This window comes from Corylus avellana, chromosome 3 (assembly GCF_965113065.1).
Source record: "Corylus avellana chromosome 3, dhCorAvel1.hap1.2, whole genome shotgun sequence".
Lineage (NCBI taxonomy): Eukaryota > Viridiplantae > Streptophyta > Magnoliopsida > Fagales > Betulaceae > Corylus > Corylus avellana.
The window spans coordinates 9,247,085-9,261,381 of record NC_142492.1 but is presented as its reverse complement, the minus strand read 5'-3'; the positions used below and the strand labels follow the sequence as shown (position 1 = coordinate 9,261,381).

Below are 14,297 nucleotides of genomic sequence, written 5' to 3'. Positions count from 1 at the left end.
TAGATATATATATTTCGGTCTAAGAAGTGGGCAGGGGTTGTAATGACACCTAACAAGAGGTACATGTATAATTTCTATAGAGGGTTTTGGCTCTTCTCTCAATCTGTTCTAGGCATGTGAAACTTCAGGCATCCGCTTCATCAAACATGACAGCTATTGGGCTTCGAACTGAATACTTCTGAGAAACCCATTTCAAATATCCTTGAGCAAACTTATCCCCTGCATACCCACTGTTGTTCATAGACACACTGCAATTTGATCTGGAAAAAGTAACTGTGTATGTCTCTTTCTGGTTCAACTCCTTGAATATAAGCTTTTCAGGGATCACATGAACGCTTACTCCTTGTGGCCAAAGCATCTTCACAATGTAGGATGAACTCGGCTGGCCAACATTTGTCAATGTCCTTGTAAATGTCTGAGGGCTAGAACCCAGTACAATTGAGAATGAAGGATAATTTAGCTGTGCTTCAGGTATGCTTTTTACTTCCATGCAATTCAAATTGCGTTGAGCTATCATCTTTACTTCATGATTTGTGTAATTCAACCCGCATAAATATGGAATGTAGTCATCTGGTTGGATGTCATAGACAAGGCCAGGATCATTTGCTTTTGATGGATTCACATGGCCTGCACCAGTGGCAAAGATGTTGGCTGGGATCTTAGTGTAATCAATAATGGGCTTGCCTTCAAGGTTAAGTGCATCAGCAGTTGTCATGATTGCAGACTTAATTGCAGCTGGTGACCATTCTGGGTGGGAGGCTTTGAGCAAAGCTGCAATGCCGCTTAGGTGAGCACAAGACATTGAAGTACCTGAGTCGATGAAAAATCTTGTGGAGTTAATCCCCAATGGTGGTCATGCAGCTAGAATGTTAACTCCAGGTCCAATGATGTCTGGTTTCAAAATCCCAGGGCTTGCCACGCTTGGGCCTCTTGAAGAAAAGGAAGACACCATGGGGGCAGATGATTTTCCATATAATACAGTTCCTTTAAATAAGATTGTGGCTGTTGGTATGGAGGTTGAATTTATATATGCTTTGACTTTCAGCCCAGCAGCATGACTCACATGTGTAGCAGGAAGAACATGTTCAGCTGCAAAAGTAGTGAAGCCTTCAAGTTCATCATTCATGAGAATCATGGCAGAGCCTCCAGCATTTTTAACTTCTTCCCCTCTAGCTATTCCTGCCATCCCCCCCCCCCTTCACACAACACTACCTCTCCTTTCAACTGGACATTTGTCAATGAGCCTGGGTTGCAGTATGGATATGATGCAATTGCTCCTGCGTAAACAAGAGGCAATAGTGGAGACTTGAAATTACTAGGCTGAAAAAGGGATTCATGTTAGGTGTGACTTGTCACCCATCACACGTGGGCCCCACTAGTTCTCTACTCCTTTTGGGTTTAGGAGACTTTTTTCCAAGTTTGTTTTGGAGTCCTTTTCCTATGTGTAATTAGACTCCTTGTTTGACTTATAGTAGGAGTCCTAGACCAATATGTAAAAGGAGAGTTAAAGCTTCTATATAAGGAACAAAGCACAAGGTAAATTTGTGTGTGCCAAAAACGTGAAGCACCAAAGGGAAGAGAAAAAGGAGAGAATTTGAGAGAAGGAGGTACAAGGGCAGCAAGGGTGTTTTCTTCTTGGTGGTTTTTGGAGGAGCCAAAAACAAGTGATTAGAAGAAAAAGGGTGCTGCAGAGTGAGAGAAGAAAATAGAGATCAGCCGCCATCCGTTCCAGCAAAAGAAGAGTTTGTACATCTGTCTTTTGTATTCTATTTTGGGAATAATCTTTCTTGTGTGATAGTGAGATTTTGGGTGTATTGGGGCTTTGGGATCTGAGTGATTTTTTCTCTACTATTTTTGTACTCCATCTTTTGATAGTGGATTTTCTCCGGGTCGTCTCCGCCAGTGGATGTAGGCTTGTTAAGCCGAACCACTTAAATCTTTGTGTCGTGTGTGATTGCTTATCTTTGTTATTCCGCATTCTTCTTATTTTTGCATCTCACGGGTCTTGGGAAATAGGATTAATTTCCTAACAACTGGTATCAGAGCTGTTGGTTCGAGTGGGAGCGATGGCAAGTGAAGAAGGAAAGATGGGAATCGAGAAGTTCGACGGCAAAGATTTTGGGTTTTGGAAGGTACAAATTGAAGATATTCTTTATGGGAAGGATCTTCATCAACCTCTTTTGGAAGAACAACCCGACGACATGGATGATAGCGAGTGGGCTCTGCTTGATCGTAAAGCCCTAGCAGTTATCAGGTTATCACTGTCAAAATCAGTTGCACACAACGTTGTAAAGGAGAAGACCACAGCAGGTCTAATGGCGGCTTTGTCAAGCATGTATGAGAAGCCGTCGGCTAACAACAAGGTGCATCTGATGAAGAAATTGTTCAACCTAAAGATGGCGGAAGGGGCTTCGGTGGCACATCATCTCAATGAGTTCAACACCATCACAAATCAATTATCCTCAGTGGAAATTAATTTTGATGATGAGGTTCGCGCGTTGATCGTCTTGGCATCTTTGCCAAATAGCTGGGAAGCAGTGAGGATGGCTGTGAGTAACTCTGTAGGAAAGAGTAAACTGAGCTATGAAGACGTCAGAGATTTGATTCTCAGTGAAGAGGTTCGCAGAAGAGATGCGGGTGAAGCCTCTTGTTCTGGTGCTGCTTTAAACCTTGAGACTCGAGGCAGAGGACAAGATAGAAACTCTGGTCAAGGCAGATCAAATTCCAGAAAAGGGAGAAGCAAATTTAGATTCGACCGACAACCTGAGTGTTGGAACTGTGGCAAGACTGGCCACTACAAGAAGAATTGCAGGGAACTGCGGAAGGAGACTGAGAATGATTATGCAAACGTAGTGACAGAAGAAGTATATGATGCCCTACTTCTTTCTGTTGACAGTCCCCTTGATTCTTGGGTCTTAGACTCAGGAGTATTTTTTCATACGACAGCGATCCGTGAAATTCTCGAGAACTATGTTGCTGGAGATTTCGGGAAGGTGTATTTGGCTGACGGAACGGCGCTGGATGTTGTGGGCTTAGGCGATGTTCACATTAGAGTTCACAATGACTCGGTATGGAAGTTGCAGAAGGTCAGGCATGTTCCGGAACTGAAGAAGAATCTGATCTCAGTGGGACAGCTTGATGAGGAAGGGCATTCAATTCATTTCCACGGTGGAAAGTGGAAGGTCAGCAAGGGAGCTAGGATTTTGGCTCGTGGTCATAAGACGGGTACTCTCTATATGACCATGAACAGCAAGGATACAGATGCTGTTGTAGATACGACTGCTGACTCAAAACTATGGCACCTAAGGCTTGGGCACATGAGCGGGAAAGAGATGAAGGTACTTATGTCAAAAGGGAAACTACCAGGGTTAAAGTCAGTTGAGTCTGATTTGTGTGAAGGTTGCATCATAGGGAAGCAGAAGAAGGTGAGTTTCGTGGAAGTTGGCAAAGCACCTAAGCTTGGAAAGCTGGAGCTGGTACACACAGATTTGTGGGGTCCCGCACCAGTGACATCTTTTGGAGGCTCGCGGTATTACATCACATTTATTGATGACTCAAGTAGGAAGGTATGGGTTTATTTCTTGAAAAGTAAATCTGATGTATTTGAGACTTTTAAGAAATGGAAGGCCATGGTTGAGACTGAAACGGGCTTGAAGCTCAAGCGTTTGAGATCAGACAATGGAGGAGAATACGAAGACAGGGGGTTTAAACAGTTTTGTGCAGTGAATGGGATTAGAATGGAGAAAGCTATCCCGGGAACGCCGCAGCAGAATGGCGTGGCTGAGTGCATGAACAAGACTCTCAATGAGCGTGCCAGGAGTATGAGATTGCATGCTGGGTTACCAAAGACTTTCTGGGCTGATGCAGTGAGCACTGCTACATACCTGATAAATAGGGGGTCTTCCGTTCCCCCGAGCTATAGACTATCGGAAGAAGTCTGGAGTGGAAAAGAGGTAAATCTTTCACATCTGAAAGTTTTTGGTTGTGCTTCGTATGTCCATGATGAGTCTGATTCTCAGAGTAAACTAGATGCTAAATCTAGAAAGTGTTTCTTCATTGGATATGGAGATGAGGCCTTCGGTTATCGATTTTGGGATGATCAAAATCGGAAGATCATTAGAAGTCGGAATGTGACTTTTAATGAGTGTGCTATGTACAAGGATGGGTCAAGTACAGAACCTGAAGTTACAGAGCAGGAACCGAAGAAGTCTGAGTTTGTTAACTTAGATGATCTTTCTGAAAGTACAGTGCAGAAAGAGAAACAATTCGTGGAGGTGGAGCTTGATAAACAGTGTTCACTCACGGATGAATGTGATGACAGAAAATCTTCAAGAAACTTACAGCACCGGGAAGAGTCTTATTCTTTAGCAAGAGGCAAAGAGAAACGTGATCGAAAAGCAACAAAGAGGTATGGCTTTGAGGATATGGTTTCTTTTGCTCTAGCAGCTAGTAGTGGAGATCCGTCATCTGTTCAAGATGGTATGCTGAAAGAGGTGGAGTTACTACGGAAAGGTAAAGCTTGGGAATCAGCAGGATTACCCAAGGGAAAGAAGGCTAAAGGGTGCAGATGGGTCTACAGGAAGAAAGAGTCATCGGATAAAGCTGTATGGTCGACGGGGCTGATAGGGAGGCATGGTGTTATGTCTAAACCAAGTCCTATGCTCAAGTTCAAGAGGCACTTGGACTTGAGTGACACTTGTGGAGTGTGATTGCCCTTAGGGGCTGAGGCGGAGACAATCGGACGAGACACGTTTTGGTAGACTTGATGGGATTCAAGTCAAGGTGGAGATTGTTAGGTGTGACTTGTCACCCATCACACGTGGGCCCCACTAGTTCTCTACTCCTTTTGGGTTTAGGAGACTTTTTTCCAAGTTTGTTTTGGAGTCCTTTTCCTATGTGTAATTAGACTCCTTGTTTGACTTATAGTAGGAGTCCTAGACCAATATGTAAAAGGAGAGTTAAAGCTTCTATATAAGGAACAAAGCACAAGGTAAATTTGTGTGTGCCAAAAACGTGAAGCACCAAAGGGAAGAGAAAAAGGAGAAAATTTGAGAGAAGGAGGTACAAGGGCAGCAAGGGTGTTTTCTTCTTGGTGGTTTTTGGAGGAGCCAAAAACAAGTGATTAGAAGAAAAAGGGTGCTGCAGAGTGAGAGAAGAAAATAGAGATCAGCCGCCATCCGTTCCAGCAAAAGAAGAGTTTGTACATCTGTCTTTTGTATTCTATTTTGGGAATAATCTTTCTTGTGTGATAGTGAGATTTTGGGTGTATTGGGGCTTTGGGATCTGAGTGATTTTTTCTCTACTATTTTTGTACTCCATCTTTTGATAGTGGATTTTCTCCGGGTCGTCTCCGCCAGTGGATGTAGGCTTGTTAAGCCGAACCACTTAAATCTTTGTGTCGTGTGTGATTGCTTATCTTTGTTATTCCGCATTCTTCTTATTTTTGCATCTCACGGGTCTTGGGAAATAGGATTAATTTCCTAACAATTCACCGTCAAATGTTTCGCCAGTTTGAATCCTTGCTGTGGCTTTAATCATTCTATCAGTGGTGCTTGCGCCAACAGTAAGTACCCATGGGGCCATATTTGCCACCGTCCGGATTGAATGGGCCTATATTCCCAGCCGAAGTACTCACAAAAATTCCCCTTTGAATTGCACTGAATGAACATATTGCAACTATATCATTGAGGAAAGATTGAAAGGGGCCTGCAGAGAGTGACATGGAAAGAACATCCACGCCATCCTCAATTGCTGTGTCAATTGCAGCTAATAGGTCAATAGCATGACAACTCTCTATTGAACATGCTTTATATATTGCCAAGTGAGCCGAAGGCGCTACACCAGCTGCTGTGCCTTTGGCATTCCCAAGCACAGTCGCGCCTTCCACGAAATTTCCTGCAGCTATGCTTGAAACATGGGTGCCATGCCCTTCATGATCTAGTGGTGACATGGACGACACACCCTTTGTTTGTCCGCTGGAGCTATGAAAAGTCCGTGCACCGATGAGCTTGTTATTACAGACCATCCCTTCAAATTCACACTTCCCTTTCCATTTAGCCGGTGGAGGAGGCATTCCCTTGTCGCTGAATGAAGGATGATTTGGTGATATCCCGGTGTCTATAACTCCAATTATCACACCCCTTACCAAGATTTGCTTCTTTCCAAAATCCCACTTCTTGGTGCAACCCCAAGAAGCTAGGACCATGAGTTGTATGCAGCTGCAATGACGTGGCTGGACGAACCAACAAAACCCCATCCTTCTTCTGCATGGCTTTTGCTTCCTCATCTGTTAATCTTGCTGCAAACCCATTAATTGCATGTCGGTATGAATAAATCATGTTTGACTTCTTGTCCAAGCTTGCAGTGGTAGCTGGCAGAAATGAATGATGCCAGCTCTCCAAATCATCTAGTTGGGCAGACACTCTGCTCTTTGGCTTTTCGACATGAACAATGTAGGTTTTTATGCTGCTTCGATCATCTTCTGCCTCACTTGGTAATACAGTTTCTTCTTCATATGATGGAGAGGTAAGAAACAGGACAATGATACCAAAGAGAAATATACCATTTGACACCACTTCAAACTTCATGATTGTAGAAAAGATAAGATATTGTATTGCTTTTTTGCTACTTCAATATTTCTTACTGGGATGTGTGTATATATATATATATAGAGGAAAAGGAGATGGAAATTTATGTTTGAATGATTCAATGACTCACAGTTGTCTCTTCTTCGCTTGAATATTGTATCATTTCGTAATTGAATCGGTTTTCTGTATATGCACGACACCCTTTGACTAGTCTTAACTTTCTCATATTATACTTTGATTGTCATTTGGTGAGTCTATGTTGTGGTTACTTTACATGCAATCCAAACAATCTTTTGTTTTTCTTTAATGTTCCCGAAGGATATTGTTCCATTTTGCCAAAGAGTCGTCATTTGTAAAACGACTCTTTACTCAAGCTAGTAAATGTTGTATGTATCTAGAATTGTTTATTTTGAAAACCACTCGAGCAAAAATGATCCACTCTAATAAAAATAAAAATAAAAAGATTTTGCAATTGAAACCTTTCAGAATTGAACTCTGAAAATTCTGAAATATTAGAAGAGACAGCCAGAAAAAGGCAATCTTGGGTTTGCACGTCCGTTTGGCTCCTCGTTGTTATAGAGTGGTGTGTCGTTGGATCTTAAATAAGTATAATTGAAAGTGCTGGGCACAAAGCCACGTGCAATCTTAATAATGGAGTATGGATATTGGGTTAAGAAATATTCCTGATGTAGGACGGCAACCATCCTTCCATGAATTAGGATCCTCTCCGGCCGGGTCATTTGATGAATAGATTTGGCTTATATGCTGTTATTTTAATAACAGTATGTATGTTGTAGTTTAATAAACAGTCAAGATTGAATTTTTTTAAATATCTCTTGATTTTCTCTTTCTTATTAAATGCTTCTAAAGGTAAGTCAACTTTAAGATTCAATCTGAATCGTTGATTAAACTACAGCATACATGCTGTTATTAAAATAATAGCATGTAAGCCAGATCCCATTTAAACTGGAAAATATCCAGTTAATTATATTAGAAGTGTATTTTTGTCTCCTAAAAAAGTGAAAAGAAAAAAAAAAAACTATTTAATATAACTAACTGTATATTTTCCAATACATTTGAACGGGAGATGATCCTGTTCCCCATTCGGCACAAGCAAAATTATGATAAATAGCGGATCTAAAATTAGAGCAATGCCGTTTGAGCATATTTTTATTGACATTCTATAATGCTGGCAATGCATATGGAGCTCAATTGGCACTTTCTAAGATACTGATTAAGATAATTAATTAGTAAGGTTACTGTTATAACCCGAAAAATAATTTTCACTTTTTAAATTTAAATCCTGTAGAAAATACAGAAGCATGGTTTTGAAACAAGTAGGTTTATGGATTTTGCGTTCTTAAAAGAAAAAAAAAAAAAAAAAAAAAAAAAAAAAAAAAAAAAAGAAAAGAAGGAAGAGGAGATATATTGATCAAGCCTCATGCGATTGAAATCAGATTTTGAGTGTCCAAAACCCTAGAAACTCGACCCTAAGCCATATTTAAGTTTCCTTAAACCTATTAAAGCATATATATTTGTTTGAAAACCAAGCCTTTCAGAGCTTGAGAGTGAAGATGAGGCATGGAAGAAGTCCGGAATTGATGTCTCTTGTCAGTTCCTTGCCTATAATGTTTGATCGATGTTTCTTCTATATTCCTACCCGGCCAAATCCTTTAATCTCTGATTTCTTATTTTCTTTATGCCGTAGCCTTGTTGTTTAATTAATTAGGTTGTGTTTTCATGACAGGATGAGTTGTTTTTAAATAAATACATGATTTAAACCATAGTTTTCAGATAAAGAAAATTGATATTTCATGTTTCTCATTGATTGATGATTTTAAAGTGACCACTATGATTTTGGTTGACGTTCTTTAAGTTTTACATACTCGATCACCGTTTTAAATTAATACAATCAAGTTTTACATATACTCAATCACCATTAGAGTTAGGAGCACTCTGAAATTGGGTCATTTTAATAAAACGACTTTACTATGGGTCATTTTAATAGTAAAACGATCTCTCTAAGAAGGAGGGGTCGTTTAAATAGTACAATACTATTCAAACGACCCCTCTCTTTGAGAGGAGTCGTTTTACTATTAAAATAATTTGTTAAGGTAATCAATTTATGTCCTAATAGTTTTGATTTATTAGGGTACGTAATCAAGGCAAAACTTTTGATGATTCTCGTATCGAGAGCGTAACCTTGAGACCTAACAATTATCCTTGGACATTTTCAGGTGTTGTTGAAACTCTAAGGATGTTCGATAGTGTTTGGATGCACGTTTAAGGGCTTGAAAAGGCTCAGAACTAGTTATGGAAAGCACTAGGATTCATCCTTGCACTGGCAGGATTGTTTCAGCATGGCAGGATCAATTCCAGCCTCTCAAGAGATCGATCACAGCCTTGTATGATTGATCCTTGGTCCCTAGGATCGATCCCAAACAGCTAGGATTTTGATCTCAAAACCTTTAGGATCGATCCTAATTGCTTTGGAAGCCTGTTTTAAGGTTTTCTGTATGTGATTTAGGTTTCCAAGTGTGTTTTTAGGGCTGTGATTAATGTTTGGCTAATTCTATGTATTTTAGTATTTAACCAATATTTAATTTTTTTGAAAATTCATTTAATTTTTATTTTAAAAGAAAATATGGGTATTTTTGGAAGAACGACATAAAAGAAACTTAATTGCAACACAATGATAGTTTGATGTATCTAATTATCACACCTGTTAGTTCGTGAGACTTTTTTGAAAATAACTGATATTTTAGGAGGCCTAAATATATTGAACCCTAAATTTTTCATGCATTGGGCTTTACTTGTTCATTGGAGAATTAGATCAATCCCACGTATGAAGGAGAATATTCAAATATTGATTGAATGATTAATCCTCATTTTCTTATTAACTTAACATGCATTTTGGTATAATTAGTGATTGAACATACACTTCCTCTCTTGCATTATTACTGATCCACTTATTGTTAGCATGCGAAATAGGGTAAAATGACATTAGTGATCCACTTCATTTGCGACTACCAACAACAACAACCAAAAACCAAAAAAAAAAAAAAACTCTCTCAATAAAGATTTAAGAGAAATGATATAATTCATTATATTTTTAGCCATGGATGATTCCACCATTGATCTTATATGGGATCTACATGAGTCAACAAATCTAATGGTTCATATATTAAATTTGTAGGATGAGGTTGATGAGAAAAAGATGGAAAAAATGTTGACGTAAATCATTCCTCAAGATTTAAACCCCCCTTTTAAATTTCATTTATTTTATGATGATAAATATAGGTAAAGACTAAGATCACAAGATCTGAAGATCACAAAGGAATAGGGATAAATTCAGAGATTTCTAAGAGGTAGGCAGGGGATGTAATGACATGAAACAGGGAAGTTACATAGCTTCTGCAGAAGTTTTTTGCTTTTTTTTCTCATTCTTGAAGCATGTGTAAGTAACTTGAAGCATCCGCTTAATCAAACATGACAGCTATTGGGCTTCGAACAGAATACTTGCCAGAAACCCATTTCAAATATCCCTGTGAAAGCCTCTCGTCTGGATACACAGTGATGTTTTCTTTGACAAAAGTAATGGTGTATGTCTCCTTCTGGTTCAACTCTTTGAATACAAGCTTATTGGGCCTCACATGAACGCCTACTCCATGTGGTGAAACAATCTGCAAAGTGTAAGAAGAATTCGCCTGCCCGACATTTGTCAGTGTCCTCGTAAATGTCTGAGGACTAGAACCCAATGCAACTGAAAATGAAGGGTAATTTAGTTGTGCTTCGGGTATGCTTTTTACTTCCACACACTTCACAGTGAGATGAGTTATCAGCTTTAACTCATGGTCTGTGTAATTCAACCCACATAAATAAGGAATGTAATCATCCGGCCGGATGTCATAGACAAGGCCAGGATCATTTGCTTTTGATGGATTCACATGGCCTGCACCAGTGGCAAAGATGTGGGCAGGGGTCATAGTGTAATCAGTAATGGGCTTCCCTTTAAGGTTTAGCACATCAGCAGTTGTCATGATTGCAGACTTAATGGCAGCAGGTGACCATTCTGGGTGGGAGGGTTTGAGCAAAGCTGCAATGCCGCTTAGGTGAGCACAAGACATTGAAGTGCCAGAGTTCATGAAAAATCGTGTTGAGTTCAAGTCACTTTTTTTCTTCTCCGCATCCAATGGTGGCCATGCAGCTAGAATGTTAACTCCAGGTCCAATGATGTCTGGTTTCAAAATCCCGGGGCTTGCCAAGCTTGGGCCTCTGGAAGAAAAGGAAGAAACCATGGGGGCATATGATTTTTCAAATACGGTTCCTTTAAATAAGATTGTGGCTGTTGGTTTGGAGGTTGAATTTATATATGTTTTGATTTTCAGCCCAGCAGCATGGCTCACATGTGTTGCAGGAAGAACATGTTCAGTTGCAATAGTAGTGAAGCCGTCAAATGCATCATTCATAAAAATCATGGCAGAGCCTCCAGCATTTTTAACTTGTTTCCCCTTAACTAGTCCTCCCATTCCCCCTCCCCTCTCACACAGAACCACTTCTCCTTTCAAGTGGACATCTGCCAATGTGCCCTCACCTACAGAAACCAGAGGCAATAGTGGAGACTTGAAATTACTAGGTTGGAAAAGGGACTCACCATCAAATTCTTCTCCATTTTCAACCCTTGTTGTGGCTTTAATCATTCTATCAGTGGTGCTTGCTCCAACAGTTAGTACCCATGGGGCCGTATTTACCACCGTCCGATTGAATGGGCCTGAATTCCCAGCCGAAGTGCTCACAAAAATTCCCCTTTGAATTGCGCTGAATGCAGCTATTGCGATTGTATCATTGAGGAAAGATTGGAAGGGGCCTTCAGCGAGTGAGATTGAAAGAATATCCACGCCATCCTCAATAGCTGTGTCAATTGCGGCTAATATGTCAATATCAAGACAGCCCACTCTCGAACATACTTTATAGATTGCCAAGTGAGCCAAAGGCGCTACACCAGCTGCTGTGCCTTTGGCATTCCCAAGCACATTGGCGCCTTCTACGAAATTTCCTGCAGATGTGCTTGAAACATGGGTTCTGTGCCCTACATCATCCGTTGGTGGAATGGACTGCACACCCTTTGAGTGTCTACTTGAGCTATGAAAAGTTGTTGCACCGATGAGCTTGTTATTACAGGCCATCCCTTCAAATTCACACTTCCCTTTCGATTTAGCCGGTGGAGGAGGCATTCCCTTGTCGTTGAATGAAGGATGATTTGGTGATATTCCGGTGTCTATAACTCCAATTATAACACCCTTGCCAAGATTTGCTCTTTGCCAAAATCCCACGCCTTGGTGCAACCCCAAGAAGCTAGGACTATGAGTTGTATGCAGCCGCAATGAGGTAGCTGGACGAACCAACAAAACGCCATCCTTCTTCTCCATTGCTTTGCTTCCTCATCTGTTAATCTTGCTGCAAACCCATTAATTGCATGTCGGTATGAATAAACCATGTTGGACTGCTTGTCCAAGCTTGCAGGGGTAGCTGGCAGAAATGAATGATACCAGCTACCCAGATCATCCAGTTGCGCAGACACACTACTCTCTGGCTTTTCGACATGAAAAATGTAGGTGTTTATGCTGCTGCCATCATCTTCTGCCTCACTTATCAATACATTTTCTTTTTCATGAGATGGAGAGGTAAGAAACAGGACAACATTGTGGCATTGTTCCACACTTGTTGTGTCCAGGCACCTCACAACAAAATGGTCGAGCTGAACGTAAACTTAGGCACATTTTAGACATTGTCTGTTCTCTTCTCATCTTCACATCTGTTCCTACCCCGTTTTGGGGTGAAGCCACTCTCACGGCTGTCTACACGATCAATAGGTTGCCTACCCCTATCCTTGATAATTACACTCCTCACGAGCGGTTGTTTGGCTCTATCCCTTCATATCACCATCTCCGTGTCTTTGGTTCTGTTTGTTTTGTTTTACTCCAGCCTCAAGAGCGTACCAAACTCGAGCCTCGTTTTCGGTTGTGTTGTTTTCTTGGATGTGGAGTGGAACAAAAGGGGCTACCGGTGTTATGATCCTGTGTCTCATCGTCTTCGCATCTCATTTCAAATATCCTTGAGAAAATTTCTGAATGACCCTATTGCTTTCTGGGATGAATGTCACTTCTAGAGGTGATATTTCCATACCTATCCCTTGAGGAACCAAAACCTCCAGAGTGTAAGTTGTATTAGCTTGGCCAACATTTGTCACTGTCCCTGTGTATGTCTGAGAGCTAGACCCCAATATGAGTGAAAATGAAGGGTAATTCAGCTGTGCTTCAGGTATGGTTCCAACTTCTGAGCACTTCACCCCCGCGTGTTGCACAATAGCCCTTACCATTTCATCTGTGTAATTCAAACCGCATAAATAAGGAATGTAATTCTCAGGTTGTATGTCGTAAACAAGCCCCGGATTGTTTGCTTTTGATGGGTTGACATGGCCGGCACTAGTGGCAAAGATGTCGGCAGGAAGAAGTGTTTGATCCACGACGTGGTTTCCTTCGAGGTTTAGTATATCAGCGGTGGTCATGATTGCGGACTTAATGGCAGCGGGCGACCAGTCAGGGTGTGAACTCTTAAGCAAAGCTGCAATGCCACTAAGGTGAGGGCAAGAGATTGAGGTGCCGGGAATGACATTAAATGTTGATTTCGAATTTGTGTTGTTGTCTCTAGGAACTGGCCATGCAGCTAGAATGCTAACGCCGGGTCCTATAATGTCTGGTTTTAAAATTCTTGGGCTCACTTTGCTTGGGCCTCTAGAAGAAAAGGAGGCAATCATTAAAGCCGATGACTCCCCAATTACAGTTCCTTTAAACAAGACTGTTGCTGTTGGTGCTGTGGTTGAGTTGATGTAGGCTTTGATTTTCAACCCCACAGCGTAGCTGACATGTGCAGCGGGAAGTACTAAATCCATCAGGCTCTTGGATTTGGCTTCTATGGCTTTGGCTTCCTCTTGAGTCAGTCTTGCTGCAAATCCTGCGACCACGTTTTGATCCGAATGAACCACGCGGGGTTGCTTTTCCTTGCCTTCATTGGTGGCTTGCAAGAATGAGTCGTACCAGCTATGCAAATCTTCTGATTGTTTTGGCTTCTCAACATAAACAATGAAAGTTTTCAAGCTGTTTTGCTTCTCATCAACATGATGATCACTAAGCGATACAACATGAGCTGTGTAGAGACTAGACATGGAAATGAAGTAGAAAACAAGCATAACCTTTTTTCTCTCCATGTTTGCAAAACAACTATAGAGTGCTTCTTCTTTCTTACTTCACCATGTCATGAGAGTGTATATATATATATATATATATAAGGATTTAGCTTTCGTAAGGAGCCCAAAGGCCAAATGGATTTGGAATGCGTCAAAAGGCAAAGGTTAGGGACCAGAAAGATAAATGTCTTATTGTAACTCGAAAGTATCATTTTGTCCATTCAAATGATGATTTCCTATATCGTCTTAATTGTATGTCAATCGTATAACAGTTTGCTAAATATTATTATTTTTTTGTGATTCATAAATTTTTACACGAGTTTTTTTTCTTTTCTTTTCTAAGCAGGCGCACAACTTCTATCTAGTCATCTAAAGCTAATTAGTGCAAACACATCACATGAACTAGGAGTCCTTCCAATTGTCTTCTTTTTTTTTCTTTCTTTTTTTTCTTTCAAAAGTTCATA

At 40.7% G+C, this 14,297-nt stretch overlaps 3 pseudogenes; all 3 read right to left on the bottom strand.

Annotated features, from left to right (window-relative positions):
* Positions 1-124: 124 nt before the first annotated feature.
* On the bottom strand, positions 125-6,587 carry LOC132174376 (subtilisin-like protease 4 pseudogene; annotated as a pseudogene).
* A 3,479-nt stretch (positions 6,588-10,066) lies between these two features.
* On the bottom strand, positions 10,067-12,675 carry LOC132174377 (subtilisin-like protease 4 pseudogene; annotated as a pseudogene).
* Positions 12,676-12,687: 12 nt separating this feature from the next.
* LOC132174378 (subtilisin-like protease 3 pseudogene) lies at positions 12,688-13,854 on the bottom strand (annotated as a pseudogene).
* Between the last annotated feature and the right edge of the window lie 443 nt (positions 13,855-14,297).